Source organism: Falco punctatus (assembly GCF_963210335.1).
Source record: "Falco punctatus genome assembly, chromosome: 6".
Lineage (NCBI taxonomy): Eukaryota > Metazoa > Chordata > Aves > Falconiformes > Falconidae > Falco > Falco punctatus.
Window position 1 is genome coordinate 89058398 of NC_137585.1, and position 21126 is coordinate 89079523.

A 21126-nucleotide genomic window follows, 5' to 3' on the forward strand; every position below is an offset into this window, starting at 1 on the left:
ACAATAACCATAACAGTAAACTTAGAAGTAACCACTAGCGTGGTTGAAGGAACTGCTCTGAACTCCTGAGGTGAAACCAGGGTGGGTGAGTGAAAACAAATTTTGTTTGAAGGTTCCAGTGTTTCATTATTTACTTACAGCTTTGGTTTAGATTATTTTAGTACTGTATTACCTAAGCTACGATGCATGTAATCTTGCATTTCATGCAAGTCTTTATTAAATAAATAACAATTAACTTTTACTTCTGCTTTGATGTCTATGGACCACAAGCTCCTCTATCTGTTAATGGCATTATTTGCCCATTCCACCATTTCCCAGCTTCTCATTCTTCTTCCTTTCATGTCCACTGAAGCAGCGCCTTTGGCCACATTCCATCTCCATTCTTCATGCATAACTGAACAAGCTTTCTTTTTCCTACTACTGCTATGAATCATTTCTTCCCCCGCCCCCTGCCCTCCCCCCCCCCCCCCCCCCAGCTGCATTTAGCTTCTGAAACCATTGTTAAAAGAATTGCAAAGAATTCCTCTGCTTTCTAATTCAAAATATAATCTGTATTTATTTTGGTTTATAGATGCAATTCAACAGTGCTAAAAAGACCTTGACTAACCTCCTTTTGTTGCCATTACTGTTGTTGCCAAAATAATCTTCCGAAATGCCAAACAGTATTCATGGAAGGTTTCAGTGACCAAATCAAAGTGAAAAATCTATCACTTTATAAGGACAGAGAAACATCTGTTGAAAGTGTTTTGCCTTTAAATGCTGACTTTTCTTACTGAAAGCCATGCTAGTCTGAAGTACAGTGATAGTGATAGGGTCTATCTTCACATGCTGTTTAGAGATTGCTCATGCTAAAAAGAAAATCTCTTTTTGCTAGCTTCTTTTGTCGCATCGTGATCTTTACTGTTGTCAGAACTAGCAAGTAAACCAGAATTACATACAATAGTCTTCCTATGAAAGCCTGGGCTGCTGTATTGCATGACATCACTGGGATTTCCAGGAATGCCTCTTCTGTTTTTAGCTCATTCCTGAAGCAGTGCAGCAATGTGGTGATTTTTTGTAGTGAAGATCTTTTTTTTTACAAAAAAATGATAAAGCCAGGCTCCTGATTACCCAGGAGCACTGAGAGGTACTTCAAAAAATATAGCTTCCATGAACTAAATGTTTTATCTGAGTGGAGTTTTTTTAAGTTTATTGTAAGTAGTTGTACACAATGCTAAAATTTACACTGACAACATTCATTTGAATATGTAAATTTAGAGTTGATAGAAACTATATTTCAGACGTAGTATGCCAGAAAAACAATAATTTCTGTAGAAACCACACTATCGATACAGAAAATCACCAAAGCCTTAAAAAAGCTGCATATTTCTAGAGCAAGCTTCTCAAGTCAGTGGAAATAACTGCCACTGTGGAGCTCTTGTTGACTTTATTGCTTTTATGTCTCAGTAAAGACCCGATTGCCTTAATATAATTCAAATTAGCTAAAGGCAGTGTGTAATCTATTAAAAAGACACCCTGCATTTAACCAACTGGCACTAGTCTAAATAAACACAAGCCTTAGCTTTCATTACATGACCCTATCCATTTTATTTCTCATCAAGAAGTATTGGCTTTCCTACTTTACTTTCCCTATAGCACTGTGATTTCTAAATGGAAACTAACCACAGTACTTCAGGGTTTCCTTCCCTCTATCACTTTTCTTCTAAATGTATGTTATGGGTTTAATTTCAGCTGCATATTTGACACTGCTCACAAAAATGAACTTACACATAGCATTACCGATATGGGTGTCCTACCATTGCATTTGCAGATACTTTTTCTTTGTTATGTGTTTAACTGATCTTAAGTGCATTTTTAACTCCAGATTTCAAAGAAAACACTCTCTGAAACCTGACATAAACAGAAGGATGAGTTGCAGCTTTTTTTTCCATCTTAGTGAGTACTATTGTTGTGTACTGACAACTCAATAACAATCCACTGTTCTCCTAGCAAGAATTGTCCAGTGCTAATTTGTTACCATGAATTCTGCTGTGATCATGTGTAAACATCAGGCTTCACGCCCACCCCAAAATATCTCCAAAGCTTGATTGATTATATTTCTTTTGCGGTTTGTTGTTTTTGTTTTTTTGTTTTTTTTTTTTTTTTTTTCTTTTAGCTTTTAATTATTTGTATCACTTTTTATTTCTGAAAGATTTGTGTCCTTTGTTAGACCTTCTTTGAAAATTAATATAGTTATAAAATGTTTTCTGACAAACAATTTCTGACTCATTATTCTATGGAGGTCTAAGAATAAGATCCCAAAGTCTCTAAAAGAACTGAATGAAGAAGAAGTATGTGTTAACTTCTTCAACAGAAGTCTAAAACTGAGAGATGAATATCCAGGTATCACCCCTGGCCTGATGAGCACAGAAGTCCTTCTCTTATTGGGTATTTAGCTGTTAACTAAGTGGAAAAGCTATGGATGCTAAGGGCAGTTTCATGCATTATCAGCTCCCACTTTGAAACCAGACACATTTTCTAAATGATAAACACACAGATCGTAGAGTATATTTCAGTACTAATCCTTAAGTAATCATGAGTTTAAACTCTTGAGGGAACAGTCAGATAGACTGAAGACTAGACCAGGTAAAGAAATATCTTCATTCAATTTCCAAAACTGATTCTGGAAGAATAAACCAGAATAAAGTTAAAAGAAAAAGTGGTTTTTTTCATCATTGGTGGAGAATATAGGTAATAGAATTGCCTGAACATTGGTTTAAAATTACTTAATATCCTGACAATATAACCTAATAGCAGAAGGACTGTAAAGGAGTCAGATCTCTGAAACAGGATGAAACCCATTTTCACAGAATTTTGAGAGCTAGAGTCCACACTGCAGCCATAGATGCTACATAAAATCCTTGGGGACATTGCTAGAGGACATTTTATCTTCTGGATTCCAATCAGTTTTAAGTTCAAGCTCTGCTATACTGTCAAGACATTGACACTTCTATTTTTATTGATTTTTGAGTGACTACTTTTTGGGTTATTTTTCTACCAAGGTCTACCCCTCCCATCAATATAAATCCTTCATTTCTTCAGCCACAGCCAGATATTAAGAATTGTCACTCAGGTTTCCTGACTGCAGACACTATGGCAATTAACAAAATGGAGTAGAATAGCATATTAAGTGTTCAAACTTCAGCCAGGAGCTGTAATAACCGTCCAGGTTCTAAAATCTGAATTTGAATAACTTCCTTCTTATATAATTACATTGTTACACATTGCTCAATTTGCTAATTGACTACTTAACTTTTCTGACATACATATACACATTAATCAGTAGTTTTGCTATGCTTTTGTTATGGGCATACCTGCAATGTTTGGTAACATCCTGACTTGAGAGGATATTTTGAACTGCAATTGTATATATGCATTTGTGTATGCATGTATGTATGGTTTCCAAGAAGTACAGATAATTCCTTTGAACTGCAGGCCTTTTGTTTTTACTAACCTGTTCGTGTCAGTATGACCCACCATTACTCAGCATTCCTCAACACAGGAAAAGACTCAGTAATTTCCCTGCTTTTTGCCATTTATCACTTTTATGATCAGCTGGGCCCACGTCTACAGCACAAGATATGGTTCAGAAAAACATGAAAGTGAAACGGTAAAGGCTCTTTGCATTTTAGATTTCTCCAGGTGCAGACTGCAGATTTCAGAATTTGAATCAGGCACCTAAATAACATCTAAATCCCACTTTTTGTACATACTTGTTTTACTGGCTGAAGCCCATAGTAAATTTGGCTGAGATTTGGTCAGAAATTATAATAATAATAAATATTCATAAAAAGATGGTTGAGGGCAAGAAAGGAAGCAAAGAAGGAAAAAGCAGAAAAAGACAGGAGGTATGGGTAAAAGCAAGGAGTTTTGGGAGCCAGATTACATAAGAAATAGTTCACAAAGAATGAGTGAGCATGGAGAAAAAGGGTGAAGAGAGGCAAGGCCAGAAAGGAGACACACAACAGAGGAGGAGAGTGTCAACAGGAAAGGGGAGATTGCTGCCTATACAGAGTCAAGCTTCATTTATTGCAGAAGCTGAAATACATGAAAGCTGATGTTACATCTACAGGAACAGAATGTTTGTTTGGAAACTAGATTCTGTTTGTGCCTCTACCATTGAGTTTCACTGTATTTGATAAATCACTCCAATGATACTTTCTATAGGTGCGTGTTCGTAATAGTCTGAGTATGTTGCACTTCAGTTATAGCAATATTGACTGTTCACAGGTGTAAAGTTGATTTGCTGTGCTGTGAATATATGAAGATCCATTAATGCTAATATATGAAAAATGAGGTCAAGGTTTTGCAACCAGATATTTTTAATCCCAGTTCCTCAGAGTCTAAGTTCTCACTCTCTAAAATGGTGACAGTACCTATATGTGAAATTGAATGTATTCGTTTTTATGAAGCAGTAACACACTATCGATGTGGTGTGGAAACACTTCTGGGGAAGTTAAGAATTTGTTCTCCAGACCACGCTTTCAATCTTATGGAGAAAGTAAAGGAGAGAGCCAGAGGGAGGAGGCCAGACAATGGACAATGAGGAGAATGCTAAATATTGAACAGATGTATGAAATAGATAGTGATCTTGTGGAAACAGGAACCCTAAAGAGAACAGAGGTAATACATAAGCATACATACAACAGGACTCAAAGTTACAGTGTGTGATTTTATTCTAGTAATATTTTTTTCAGTGCTTGATTTTTCAATTTACAATAGAATAGATTAGAATGGAATAGAATAGTTCTAGTTTGAAGTGACCTACAATGATCATCTAGTCTAACTGCCTGACCAAAAAGTTAAAGTATGTTATTAAGGGCATTGTCCAAACGCCTCTTAAACACTGTCAGGCATGGGGCATCGACCACCTCTCTAGGAAGTCTGTTTCAGTGTTTGATCACTCTCTTGATAAAGAAATGCTTCCTAATGTCCAGTCTGAACCTCCCCTGACACAACTTTGAATCATTCATATATGTCGTCTTGCTGGATACAAGGGAGAAGAGATCTGCACCTCCCTCTCCACTTTCTGTCCTCAGGAACCTGCAGAGAGCAATGAGGTCGCCCCTCAGCCTCCTTTTCTCCAAACTAGACAAACCCAGAGTCCTCAGCTGCTCCTTATAGGACATTCATTCCAGCCCTTTCACCAGCTTTATTGCCCTCCTCTGAATACCTTCAAGGACTTTCACATCATTCTTCAATTATGGGGCCCTATAAGGAACTGATATATTGATAATTGCCTTAAACATTGCCTAGTGCGGAACTAGTGTAAAGCTGCTCTGCTCACATTGGGGAGCAACCGAAATGAGACATCGTTGCCTAACTTGATAACCACAAGGTGAGGGATTGAGACAAGCCGTTGCTGCACAGTGAGCCACAGTTTTCCCAACTTAGTAACCACAGAGTGGTGCAGGATGGAATGGCTTTAGGTGTGGCGAAGCCAGGTCTAGCTAGTGCTTCCTGAAAGAAACTTCTGTGGTAACATAAGGCAACTGCTTCCATGCACAGCAGCAGTTGCGTAACGCCCCTCACGACCACCGATGAGGACCCTCTGTGACCACAGGTCACACATTGAGCTTGTGCAGATACAGACGGTACCCACCCTTGCTTTGTATGTAAATGAGGAGTCCTCTGGAGAGCATAAAATTCAAATCAGCAGAAGCTCAGGTGGGATCCCCAACACCAAGACACCTAGGGTGAAGAGGACCAACGGGATGCTGCTGGATCCATGCGTAGCGGTATCACTTTTTCCTCCCCTCTTCCATGTCTCCTCTGTTTTGCTTATCCTCCCAGCAACTGCTGCTCTTAGATATGTTTGAGCAGCAGCACTAGATTCTCCTTGGGCTGGTGGCAGACTTGGCAGATAATGGATTGTTTAGGTTTATTTCAGAGCAGCTCCCGGTTCCTTCCTCACAAGTCACCCTACAGCACCCTGCCACCAAGATCCTACCAGGTATGACCACAGGACAGACACTTACACAAATGTGTTATTTTGAACAATACGTCTACAGAACGTAAAGCTAAAGGAGATTATGGGAATAGTTTTCCTCATCCCACTGGCCCACTTTGTGAGGCGTTTTCTGAGGAATTGGATTATTTCTGTTTGACTGCAGACTGACAGGTTGGACAGCTTGTCCACACCTTCATAAAGTACGATAATTAAATGTCTGAATGAATTGTCTCCTTCTGCCAAATTTCATCTCACTTCTTGCTAACATTGCTGTGTTTCTCTCACTTATGGTTATTGGAAATGAAATTGAAAATATAAGGTTAAAAAGGGAAATAGTAAATTGCACATACGATAAACATCAGGGAAGTGAGCGAAGGCAATAAATTAAATATAAACAGATGATACAAGTAATCTGATGGATTAATATGTATGACTGTGCGTCTTTAAAGAATTTCAATATATTCTGGAATGGAAAATCAAGCATCTACCAAACTAATACAGTATAAAATTTCTACAATTACGATAAGGGTACTAGACCATTTTTTTTCCTGAAAATTGGTGCAGAATTAAAGAAGTGTCCTCTGTACAAATTCCAGATGGATATGTATTATTGACCAGGAAATGAAAACCAATTAATTAGGGAATAAGAAGGACCCAGTGTATTCACAATCAAGAAGCAATTCCTTGTTCCCACAAATGGAGCCACTTTGCCCATGATAGGGAAACACTTGCTTTGATTGATTTCACAGGAGAGAAACATGAAGCACTTAACTGATGTGCCACAAGAACTACCTTGTTAGGATGCTGAAGCAATGTTTCGGTCTTCTATTATCAAATGTGTACGCCATAGAAATCTTTTGCAAATCTTCAGCCTCTAGTGAATGAGAGTTTTCTGATAGCCTTGCAGCGCCCTGCTACATTCAGGGCTCAAATCTGCCTATTTAGATCATAAAAACCGTTCTCTGCCTCACTTATATTGATTTCATCAGAATTTAACCTCCATAACCAAACCACTTTCTGAAGTTGCTATTCAAATGTTAATGAAAAGCAATTACGAGCCTAATGTTGGAGTCTGAGTTAGGTGCCTAAAACTTCAGAGGATGAATCCAGACCTTTCCCTCCTTTGTAGCTGTGTGAAATCCTGCCAGCCAGAGTTGATGGTATACTGGCATAGCAGGTTGCAACCATGCTCATTGAATTTTTTCAGGTCTGAATAAATTCTTGAATATTTCTTTTTAGAGAAAATCTTAATTTTGTTATCATTTTCTACTTAGTAGCACAGAATTTCAAGTTGATATATACAGGCAAAAGGAAAATATGTAATATAAATGACCAGATTTTTATACTGCATGGTTTGCCTGTGTGTTGGCATGAAATATCTGGGTAACTTGGCTATTGTTCAGATAACTAAGAATTTGTACAAACCAAATAAAAAAATCTACAAAAATATTTGTAAGAAGACATAAGTGATAAAAACATGTAATTTGTTCTATGCTATTATGCTTTAAAATGGATCAAACTATATGCAGGTGCAAAAAGAAGATGAAGAAAATATATGTATTAAAACATAAATTTAAAAAACCCTGTAATAGTATAATTAATATTTATGGGGAGACAATAGAGGATTGTTAGTCAGGTTCTGCAGTTTCTCTTATATTGAACGTTCAAACATTGCCATGGTCATTCTGTCTACTTTCAGTGTACAAAATTAATTTTATAGAAATTTTGTAACTGGTAATTAATCCTGATGTAATTAATAAACCTTGAATCATTAATAAATGAGTAAATTAGATCAAACTCTTCCTCATACAGTCACTTTATTCCCTCATTTTAATACCATTTTGATCTCCTCACAACCAAATGCCTAGGGGAATTTCAAGTTATGATTATCTGTGTTTCTGCCAAGACTAACAATCTCAGTCATGTCTGTGTTATACACCGTGACATCAGAAGGTGCAAATTAAAGTAGGATCAAGTTAACCATCTTGATTTTCAGTTTCAATGTTTTAAGTCATCAAATTGACCATCATGTCGAGAATGAGAGGAAAAACAGGTTTTCTGCCAAGACAGTTCAAGTAACAGTTGTGTTCAGATAAACTGACACTACATGAAGGAAAGAGTAATAACAAGAAGAAACTAAAAGCACATGTCACAGCAGTACTTAAACATTATTGGATTTTATTTTTTTTTACAGAACAACAAGCACTGGGAACAGAGATCAGAGGCTATGTCTCTTCTTTCCAGCAAGGACTATAACTAGTGGGCTATAGAGTAAAACTCTCTTTTTTGAGTCCAATAAATCTTAAATTGTTTTCTGCAAAGAAACTGCCTTCAGCAGACTAGTTTGATAATGCCACAATAAGAGAGAAACTCGAGATAACATTTTTAGGAGTTGGGAGATGTGAATGTTGATTCTTAAAAAGAAGAAAACGGTACTTTGGAATCTGTAGTACTGGACTGATCTGCTATCAGGGAACAATTCTGCTTCTCCAGCATGCTTTCTCTTTTGTTTTGAATATTTATGCTGTTATTACTGCTCCTAAAGGTCAAAGTGGCTCTTTCATGGGAAACTGCTTTCCTGTCAGCTTGGTATTCTATCTTACAGCTACAGTCGTGTCAGTTCATGGATTCAGTTCGGTTTCTGTGGAGGCATATGATTCACTAGCTGAAGCATATCATGTTATGGAATGCAAATATATAGAAGCCATAGATTTAATAATTCCTTGTGTGGGGTATTTGGGTAACTTCATATAGAATAAAAATGAAAAGGTCTTGTCTAAAATATTTACAAATCTATATAGCATGAGCTTTTAAAAATACTACATGTCAATATTCTGCTCTTCAAAACAGTATTGGGTTGAACCATCTACTTTTTTTCCCAGTGCAATCACTACAATGAAAATGTGAATGCAATTTAGTAATGTGGAAGTGGCAAACAATTAACAAATTGACAAATGAACAAATTAAGAAACAAAACCTGACACATAAACCAATTGGTAAACTGGAAAACTGACAAATTGGCAAATAGCTTGGTAAAAAAGGAGACGTGTTTGAAGTTTATTAGAAAGGGCAGCTTACGTACTGTAGGTTGGAAAACTGCTTCAAGATTCTTTCAGGCACTGGGTAGCAGTCTTTCACTGAGATGTCAATGAGAAAAGGAGTAAAGTTTAAGACCAGGAATGGGGGTTTCGGTGTTCTAGAATAAAGTCATATGAAAATTAAATATTAGCCAAGAACTTGGTAATCTTTGAACAAAAAGTTACTACTTTACTGCACATAGCATTTTGATAAAGGTAAGTAACTACCCCACACTTCAGTACATGATAGCTAAATGGTAGACTGAGTATCACAAGTAGCTCCTATGGGAAGTATGCAGTGGTGTTTAGTAAGAGGCTGCTTGGCAGGAAAAGCTTGCCCTCTACCAGCAATCCTTGGGCACCATCCTGAGCCCACATGTTAGAGTTTGTGATTCATATCACTTTTTATTTTAGGTTGCAAGTTTTAAGTTGTTTGATTATTTACCCGTGTGGTGGGTTGACCTCGGCTGGCTGCTGGACACCACCCAGGCACTCTGTCACTCCTCATCAGCAGAACAGGGAGAGAAAATAAGAAGGACAACCTCATGGATTGAGATAAAGACAGGAAGATTGCTTACCAGTTACAACCACTGACAAAACAGACTTAACTTGGGGAAAATTAATTTGTTAAAAAAACAAAAATAGAGTAAGGTTGTAAGTAATAGTCAAAATTAAAAACACCGTAACGCCCACCCACCCCCACACTCCCTTTTTGCAGGCTTAACTTCACTCCTTGATTCCTGACTGCTCTACCCCTCCTCCCCCAAGCAGTGCAGGGGGGGTGGGGATCAGAGATTGTAATCAGGTGATAGCAGTTCCTTTCTGTTGCTCCTTCCTCCTTATGCTTTTCCTGTGCTCCAGCATGGGGTCCTTCCCAGGGGATACAGTCCTTCTCAAACTTCTTCAAAACTGGCCCCTCCCAGGAGCTGCAGTCCTTCACAAACTGCTCCTGCGTGGGTCCATTCCACAACGTGCAGTTCTTCATGAACAGACTGCTCCAGTGTGGGTCCCCCACGCCACAGGTATTGCCAGAAAATCTGCTCCTGCATGGGCTCCTCTCCTGGCCACAGCTCCTGCTAGGAATCCTCTCCTGTGTGGGCTCTCCATGGGCTGCAGCTTCCTTCAGGGCATCTCCACCTGCTGTGGCACGGGGTCCTTCACAGACTGCAGTGTGAATTCATCTGCTCCAGTACAGTCCTCCATGGGCCATGAGGGGCCAACCTGTGTCACCATGGTCTCTTCCAAAGGCTGCAGGGCAATGTCTGCTCAAGTGCATGGAGTGCTTTCTCCCCTTCCTTCTTCACCAGCTTTGGTGTGTGCAAGTTTGTTTCTCTCATACTCTTCTCACTCCCCTCTCTCACAGCTGCTGCACACTTTTTTTTTTACCCTTAAATACACTGTCATAGAGATGCTACCAGCATTACTAATTGGCTCAGCTTTGGCAGGTCTGTTTTGTAGCTGGCTGGTGCTGTCTGGCATGGGGGCAGCCCCTGGTCTCTTGTCACAGAAGCCACATGTGCAGCTCCCCCACTACCAAAATCTTGTCATGTAAATCCAATACAGCATAAAGCCACCCAGCAATCCTACCACAGTTGGGAAAATACTGCATGACTCAAGGCAAGTGCTCACTCCAGGTATTCACACTATGGGCTCTAAGGGTATTAATTGTCCTGGCTCTACTGACTTCAGAAATTGCATATTACCATAAACAAACTAGGAAATATGTCTTGAAAAAAAAGATATACTCCCTAAGGGAAAAATATGATCTGCAGCTAATGCTGATGACCAGGTTCAGTTTAGTAAGACATAGATTGTTTGAATATTGGAATGGACATCATCTTAAAAAGGCCAAATCATCACTTCATATATTTTCCCCTTTTTTTTTTAAAGTAATTTCAATTATTCCTTGTTAGAAAAAAAAAAGAATCATCAAGCTGATAAAAGAAAATTAGAATATAAAAATATAGGGGGGGGAGGTCACAAGAAGGTGTGTCATAAAAAAAGGAATGATGGATATTCAGATGAAGAAACTACATCTAAAACTTACCCCTTCTCTGCCACAACCTTAGAACTATAAACCAGAAAGAAAGAAACACGTGAAGGATCGCCTTTTAGTTCTTTGGAAAGAAAAATTTTCATGTGTTCATGAAATAAGGTAAAAGAATCCTGTTACCACCTCCTGCTAGTGTCACAGTGGCACAGAAGCAAGAACTGTGTAATCCAGCATGTTAGGTGACCTCCAGGGCAGTACTGGGAGATACAGCAGATCTGGCCTCACACTTACTGTCAGGTCTGTGCTTGGGTGATTGTAGTAGGTCCTGAGGGGGACACAAATATTCAGTAAAAAATCATGTGGCAAAACTCAGGCATATTATAAAATAGTAAATGCACTACAAAGAAAAAACAAACCCACCACATTGACATTGATTAAAAAAAAAAAAAAAAAATGGAATTACCTACAGTCATATACAGTGATACAATACCTTACTTTCAGGGCCCAGTCTGCTGCTCTTAAGCCCTGCTGTTGGAAACATTAAGGGAGTAAGACACTTCCAAAAACAGAAGCAAGAACACTGAGCAGGGAGCTGTTTTATCTTGCCAGTAAGAAAAACTCAACATGAAGGATAAATCCAGCTGATACAGCAAGGCAAGCTCTATGAACTCTCTCCCTTCATTGTCTCTGCAAGGGAACTTGTATCAAGGTCCTGAGGCGCTAATGGGCTTTAGTGGTCCCGAGCAGCCTCACCTGGGGTCTTCCACACCCATGGGCCCAGGAGCCCCATTTCAGCTCAGACTGGATCCAGCAGTCCCTGTTGGAGACAGCTGGTAGGTTTACCAGCCTTCAGCTCCAGCTGCACTGCAGCCATGCCTGGGCCTGGCTGTGTGCCCTGCTGGTCACCACCCTGACTGGTGAGATGGCGCCTGAGCCTGGCCGTCGTGGGGCTATGTCTGACCCTGGGTACCCTCACTGGGCTTCATCCTGACTCCCACCTGTGGGATAATGTCCCAGCCCGGCCTCTGCCTATCCCCATCCCCAGGTGGGTGCCTGACAGCCAGGGCTGGGGTGCTCCCCATCTGCCCTGCTCCTGGCTGTGGCTGGCGGCTGCCAGGCCCTGCCCAGCTGGTTGCCTTGTACCCTTGGCTGCCACCTCCCTCTCTCAAGGCAGCAGCTGGCCTGTGCTCTGCCCTGACTCTTCAAAATGCTAAGTTTCCAAATCCTGAGGTGTTCCCTAAGCTGTTCAGCCAGGGCAGAGCTGGGCATGCACAGAAATAGGGTTTTAGTAAACTGGACAATGGTAATTTTTTTAAGGGTTTTGGAGGAATCCACTTACCACATGGATTGGTAGACAGTTACTCAAAGCTAACTGAAAGATAATTTTAGATTAGGTCCTTCAGGTTCCCTCGAGCCTTACTTTAGGTAATTAAGTCCTTGACTGGGTCTAATTACTAGCATATTGCTATTTTTAAATTTTACTTTTCCTGAAACTTAAAACCTTTGTTGGGGTTAAAGCAAAAAAGCCCGGTAAATGAAAAGAAGCCAAGAATCAGGTGTGGCAACTGTGGGGTTTTTTTATCAGGTATGACAGAAACATCAGGATGTGTGTGATGATATTTGAGAATTAAACCACTTGATTTCCAAGTTTTATGATCTTGACTTTACTATCGCTTAGAACCAGGTGTTTAGAAGTAAGAGTTTGAACCTTTCTGTCTTGGGCCATGCTGCCATATAGATTATTTGCTCTCAGGCTACCATGCTGTGTCTAAACTGTGATAAACTTTTAAGTGCTTCACTTCTTTTAGGACTATGTGCATGGCATGCCTGTGACAAGTAGGTATTCTGTCATGACCTATGCATGCATCATCATCCTTCTTGCACCGTATTTTTCCTGGAAAAAAATAAGTGCAGAAGTCAAAAGGGCATATGATGATTTTCAGTTATTTTCCATTTTGGTACCTGTCTTCCAATAATAGCATAGTAACACAGAGCCAGGCTCCTGGTTTACCTGGATCAACCAAATCATAGGAGATATCAAATGATCTGGAAGTTCTATTCAGTGAAAAGATAGGGATTGACTTTATTTAATAGTATACAGTTGTCTTCAACAGTGATATAACTTTTGGCAGTATTGCTATAACGTATAAAACTGGTGTGAGATAAAGAATCACACCTATAGAGTAGTCTGGGATAAGACTATTTCAGGTTTGCTTTAATGAGCTCTGTCTGCATCAATTATGAGCTCTGATTTGCCATTGCTGTCCAATATTTTTTCCTCAAAAGTGTACATATTTGAAATAAATTCAAACTAGAGTAGAATACACTGTGCTTCTGTCAAACACTTTATCTCCCAAAAAGAAAATAACCTAATCATGAAGTATAAATGTTCAGCTACTCAAAAAGTATGACAGTTGAGACAGGGAGGGAAACAAAATGATTATTGTTTCATTATTGCGCAAGAGTACTGAAAACTGGGATTTAGTCTCTGCATAGGTGCCTCACTGTAATATGCGCATGATTCTAAAATGTTGAAATGTGCAACATATCATCCTAAATAAATGTCTGTCCTGAGAGTCAGAACCTTATTTCAATCATTCCAGCGATATTAATTTTATTGAAGTAAATGAAATTATTTTAGGTATTCCTTGTCTAATTAAATTAACAATCTTCTCTAAAAAAACAAGCCATAAATATGAAGAAAATTTATTATATGAAAAAGACCAAAAAAGAATCTAAGTTTCCTAAGGGTTTGAGTCTACAGTTGCCCTTCTGTGATACTTTCTACTCTCACATCAATCTCAAAATATTAAAAAAAAAAAAACCAAAAACAAAACCCAAACCCAACACAACAACAGGGCATTTCATTATTAAGCACACCTAGAGAAAAGGCTTGTAGTTTATGCGCATAAATGCTTATCATAGCATTGTCATAGCACTAACCACAGGTATGAAGTCTTCTCAGCTTGAGGAGGAGAAAAACCACAACCATATTGAAAAATTAACTACCAGCTTATACAGTTTTCTGAAGAGAAATATTTTCCTTTACTTTTTTTCAAAATCATATCACTCAGTGGGGGAAAAAGCATCAAATTTAGTGAGATAGCAGAAGTGCAACAAAAGAATGTTGACAGAACAGTAACCTACATTTTCTCTTGGTACAGAGTCTTCATACTTCTCTAACAAATCTTTAATGCAAATTATATAAAAACTATTACAGTATTGGAATCTAACATTGTTTTCAGCTGTACAATAATAATAATAAACTTTTAAGAATCTCATAATCTTCGTTGTAGTGTGACAGAGCTTCAAAAAAACTATGCTTCCTGCATATTTTGAAAGAAGAGTGAGCACTGTTCACCTCTGAAACAATAGATTCCTTGCACTTACGCTGAAAAAAGTATCAGAGGGACAGAGATGCACGACTGTACAGACTTGTAGGATAATAACCAGGCCTAAGCAGCGGATGGCACTTTAGAAACACTCTGACCTTCATATTTTCTACTGGTAAGTGGTTAAAAATACACTGGCATTAACTGCATTAATTTTTCATGCTATGTGTTTCAGACCCCATTCCACATTAGCTCTCAAGTGCAGCACAGGTGGCTAACATAGCATTCTGGGTTTTGTTCCAGGGTCCTGTTGTCTAAAAGTTTCAGCATCTTTCAAGTGAACAAGCTTCTTTTTGGATCTGACCCTAGTACAGAAAGAATCTTTCTGTCTTAAAAAAAAAAAAAACAAAAAAAACAAACAAAAACCAAACAACAAAACGCCCCCAAACCCCCCAAAAAACAAAACCAAATAAAGACCCCTGTTTTCATATTTACTTCACTCTTCAACTTTATCAGCATCTCTGCAATAACTGAAATAACTGGAATTTTTGCTTTCAACTTAAATGGGAGAAGGATGGTTTTGGTTACAGTGATACCCAGAATTAAGTAGAACACTTTCCCTTTCAGCCAAATTGTATCTCTGGGAGATGTCCCAGTTATAGAAATACTTCACTGAAGTGTGTCCCATTTAAGTGGAGACGGCAGTACTTTATCCTTCATACAGTGCAAGAGTTAGAAATGTAGTACAGAAATAATGTCAAGGAAAATGTTTAGTCTTCTAGATGAATACAATAGTTCTACTCTCTTATTCAATTATCTTTTGTAAGGTTAATTGGTTCAGAACTGTATATGCTTTCCTGATAGAAGCTTGCATATTTTCCAGTGTTTCCTTGACTGTAAGATCATGTTATTTGCCCTCTCTGCTAACTCTTTTGTGTTAACTGCCAAGAAGTTATTGATGACTTTTTTTGCAGCTGCCATTATAAGAACTATAATGAATTGCTGTTTTGCGAGGTCATATATCAACACAAAGATCTCAGGTTATAAAGACTGTTTAAATCTATCATTAACATACTAGGTTGCTTAAGAATCATGCCCTCTGTGCATTCTTACTCTCTGTACTTTAGCTTATAGGCTTTCATTATTGTCAAAAACATAGGAAAACATATTTTGAAAAATCAGCCTTGATAATTCCTGGTGCTAAAAAAGAAATGAACAGGTCACACAAGGAAAGTATGTGAAAACCTCAATTTGCATTATCGACCACCAGTACCTCAGAAGACTCACTTTAAAGCAACCGACAGGTTTTTCCCTGGTAGCAATACGTAAATTATGAGAGTGTTGAGATTATGTACTAGTTTCACCTCACACAAAGTCAAATGTCATTGTATTGGATGTCAGGAAGAGCAGACAGGTACAAGCTGTCCTTTGTACCTATATACATGCCTTGAGAATTTATAAATAAAGTGACTTTAGAACTTGCCAATGACCACCAGTGTATCTACAAGATTTTCCTTGGGATAGACTCCATCAACATGAAAAGTGCTGTATTTGATTATTACTTTCTTCTAAGGCTTCTCTGACTAACTAAATTAAACAAAACCAAACAAAAAAGACCTCCCAAAACTTTATCTATCAGAAAAGCCAACTGAAAGCACTTTGATAAATTGCCACTGTTCTTGCTTGAGCAGTGAATCAAGGAACAAACTATGGCATAATCATAGTAGTATAAAGCTGTTCTATTTTCCCACATTTCAGTTGACTAAATTTGGAAGAACAAGAGGATGTCAAGATGAAAGAGGCTGTGGTAGGGAAGCAAACAGAATAAGAACTCAGATGTTAACCAATAGATGTTTCTTTTTATGGTGAATCAACAACACATATTGTTTCCTCAAGATAGGTCAGTCTCTGAACTACACAGTCAACTAAAAACTACAAAGTCTAACAAAAACTACACAGTCAAATAAAAAGGTCCACTTTTTTCAGATCTGGCTAATGGCAATGATGACACCCATATAATGAGAACAGGGTTTTCTTCTATTTCACAGTTGCATGTCATGACCACTGGGAAATGTGTCGTGGTTTTGTCTGGGATAGAGTTAGTTTTCTTGCCAGTAGCTGGTGCAGTGATGGGTTTTGGATTTAGTATGAAAATAATGCTGATAACACACTGATGTTTTCAGTTGTTGCTGGGTAATGTTTATAGTAAGTCAAAGACTTTTCAGTTTCTTAAGCCCTGCCAGCAAGAAGGCTGGAGGGGCACAAGGAATTGGGAGAGGACACAGCCAGGACAGCTGGCCTGAACCAGCCAAAGAAATATTCCATACCATGGGATGTCATGCTCATTATATAAACTGGGGGCAGTTGGACTGTGCCTGTGGATTGCTGCTCAGGGACTGGCTGGTCATCGGTCAGCGGGTGGTGAGTGATTGTATTGCGCATCACTTGGGTGGTTTTTTTCCCTTCCCTTTGGATTTTATGCCCCCCCGCCCCCCCCGCTTCATTACAATTTTTATTATTATTATCATCTCAATTATTAAATTCTTCTTATCTCAGCCCTTCCCTTGAATTTTACTTTTTTCCCTATTCTCCCCATCCCACCTGGAGGGAAGGGGAATGAGCAAGTGGCTGGGTGGTGCTTAGTTGCCAGCTGGGGTTAAACCATGACAGTTATGGAACGAGGTTTAATGCTGTTTGTTTTTCTTCTGAACTTTTGAACCTGCATACTTAACATCATGGATTTGATTCATACATCCAGATGTCTAACTCTGAGATGTAAAGATACTGTCCAACTATAACACTTTACTTTTCCAAGAGCACATGAAGAATTTAAATTTATCGATTATTTGCTCATTTGAGAGTAATACATGTTTGGAAAATAGGTATTTGGTAGCAGAGTGCTCTTCTAGAACACTAGTCTAGGTACTAGACTAAAAGTAAATCAAAGTTTAGTGTTAAATGAGAATTAAGATAGTATCTTGGACAGAGACAGCAATTAACTGGTGGAATAACATATGAAAAGTTGTCTCTCCTGATGGCAAATTTTAAATAAAAAAAATGATGTTTCTCAGTCATGATAAAATTTCAATGTATTTTATTCAAAAAGAGAACAAATATATAAAGGGGAAAATGATAAGGCCTGTTACACATAGGAGAAGATTGGATGTCCGTTAGGGTTACCTAAGGATTTGTAGCCTGTGACATCCTCAGAACATTTAATTAAGCACTATTCGATTGTCTGTCTAGTGAGGGAAAAAGATGCAATTTTATATCAGTTGGAGATCTGAATCAATGTAACACTGAAAGTAATTTGAAATTTTGTAATATACATAATTAAATTAATTATGGTATTTTTTCTATTGTTATGGAAGGAGAAATAACTTTTGCCTGAAATTTGTCATACACAATTTGAGATAAGGAAAGATAATAATAAGAATGAAGGTTCATTTCAAAAGTGTCTGAGTGAGAAAACGTAGCGATAATGGAAATGAATACTTTTCTGTAATAATTTAAAGTTCAAAGTGGATTAGTGATACAAATAAGAATACTAAGTTCTCCAGCACTACAAAGCTTGCATTTTCCTGTTCCTTACCATTCAGGAGATGTTGAATGTATTAGATATCTCAAAGCTTATGTTTACAAAGGGACAAAGAATCACAGTCAGGATTTTACCTGTCCTGTAAACCTGTGGGACATTAATCATCTCCAGGTCTGAATCTTTATGGCTGTATTAACAGACCACTTATGTCACTTGAGGGACAGGACTAGTTGCAAATAGTAAGTCCTGAAAGATGATATTTACATTGAAAAATGATACAGAACTGTAGGAACATTTTTGTAGAGTAAAATATACGATGGACCTGATTTTGGTGGGTTTTCCTTCAGCTCTAGTTTTGTCCTATGGATTTAACATCCATAGTATTTGGAGTGCACTCACTGGTTGCACTCCAGTAGTCCACCTTCTAGTTGTTTGTTCTGAAAGAAACCCTGCTTGTATCCTTTGAAGCTGTTTCTTGTTGTGAACCTGGTAAATGAGTTTTATTGGGAAATTCACTTCAAAAATGCCTCTAAAACGCTAAATGCTAACAAACACTAATGATTGAAAACAGAGGTAGTAGTCGGTATTCTAAGTTATACAGCTTTAAGACACATACTTGCCAGACTGGAAAATTGAACAGCTGCAGAACTGTCTGCATCTCATCATGTAGGTCTGCAGTGAGTAAAGGTAGGATTTATTCTAGCTGAGCTACCTATACTAAAAATACATTCTCTGTTTGGGCATTTGAATCCTGCTTGAACTGCTTTCCTCTCCTCCACTGGATTATGTTTATCAAGAGAGCTGTCCTTATGCCTAACATTTGATACAGCTGGATCTCCAGTTGCAAAATGGTGTGAAAAAAATACAGCTTCCTGTGATACCCAAATAGATGCCTGATTGTAAACATCTCAGGTTAACCTGACACAACATTTGATTTAAGTTAATGCTTTTTCTGAACAGATGCCGTGTCTTATTCTCCACAAAGTAACCCGTGTTATCAGAGATAGCACCAGCTACATTTACAGAAGAAAAGAGTCGATTCCAGTACAGAATTAAGTTTTTATTACAAAATTAGAATTACTCTTACCACAAGGAATAATAAAGCCATACAGTTTCTCTTTACTTGGTCCAATGACTTAACTAGCTTTGAGGGGAATTGTTCCTTTCTGTGCCAGTAAGCCTAGCTCCCCAATGGGGACTTGGCTTTCCAAGGACAAATCTTCTCTTCCTCTGTTTCACACAGCTTCACAGCATCTCTTACTTACCTGCGTTTATTTTTAAACCAATTAATTCAGTTTAAATGTAAAAGACAGGGCATTTTGTCTCTCAGAAGGCTTCTTTGACACGTGATCCTGTTATTTTTGTGTTTTGTTTAATATACTTTTCAGACCTTAAATGACCATATTGCTATCACATTTTTAAGAGTGTCACATTATTTTATAAATTGTATATCACAGAGAAAGTATTTATTGTGCATACATCTGATAAAGCTAACAGCCTGTGGCGTGACATGACACTTTTGGCAGCAACACAGCCTTTTCCTCATTCCCTCACTACCACCCATATCAGTTCGTTACTTTTTCTATTGTGTTTGCTTTTCCCTGAAAAAACAACACAACAAAACAAACCAAAACCACACAATCCCCCCTGTATCAAACTATAACAAAGTGATTTTTCTGCTCATCTAAATTTTCCACACATTGCTATGTCTATTCCTTTTCTGAACAATTAAAAGAAGTTTTCTGTGCATTTTTTCCTACCCCCTCTCCAAATAAACAATTGGCAGCTCTGCTGTGATTTGTGCACTGTGACTCAGCTGTGCAAAAATCATCTGTAATAAAAACAAAATTAAAAATGTTATCAGTATGAAGCATACCGAGTAAAAATATGATTTTTAATTATTCAAGAAAAAAGAAGATAAATTATATAGAAACTGAGAGTGGAAATAGAGGGGTTAAGTCCCATGTATAGGGTCCATAAAGTCTCATTAGTTTACAAATAATATATGTGATAACTGCTGTATTCTATCACTTCATTAAGATCTGACGATGTACTTAAATGAAAACACCTTCTATAGTTATGAATGTGAATAAATATATACTTCCTTTTCTTCTCTTTCCAGAACACTCCTATTTATATTAAGCAGAGAAGAAATAACCGCTAAATGTACTAGATGTAGCAAATTCTCCAACTGTTAAACTTCTAATAAAATCAAACCATGATAATACATTAAGATTTCTTCTAGACACTTATCTTTTGAGTGAATAAAGTGCTATTAGTTGCATGTATATGCTTTAAATGAAGTGCATCTGATGCTTTTTACTGATGGTTTGCAAGCCAATTTACATTATAATGAAAAATATTCCAAGAATCTTACATATGGTGGAGAACTAATGCGGTCAATATGCAAATAGATGTATGTAATTATCAAATTTGAGACATTGCATAATTAAACTCTAAAAGACACACAATGAAGAAAAAATTAAAACTTAATTAAAATCAGCATTTTATTAATCTGAATAAATCCAAAGTCAGTTAGTGTATTCCACGCAACAGAAGGTTTACTTATATTTGGCTTCATTTGACTGTTTAAATTGCTAGGTCACCACATGACCAAACTGAAATCACTTTGAAAAATGGGCACACATTTTCAGACAGTTGTGTTTAGCCATAGCATAACTTGTTCTTTGTTACATAATTTTGTTACATAACTTGTAACACAGGTTTTGTGTTAAACTTAACATCTGAGGCAACAAATCAAACGCATACTTGCGGTGCCCAAAATGGTGCAGCTTCGAGGCTGTTATGTAAGTGCTGCTACATTCAAGATGGACAGTATTGTAAGCTGCTGAATGTCTTAGATAATATTTGCTATGTAAAGGGAAACACTGTTTAAACACAACTTGCCTGTGAAGCAGTGCTGTGTGAAAAAAATGTCTGAATTCCATATTTGCTATGAACAGATGTTAACAGGAACAGTCATTATATTAAGCTGCATTAATTAAATATTGACAGAACAACCTTAGTAGATGAATTTATTAAAACAGCATGGGGTCTGATTAGCAATTAGTAGATTGATGTATTCATGATTATTTGCATGTGACAGCAAACAATCAGATGTAGAGAGAATGTTTGCCACATTATAATTCCTGTTATCCTTTCCTACCATTTGAACCAGGAAATTTCCCACTGGATTA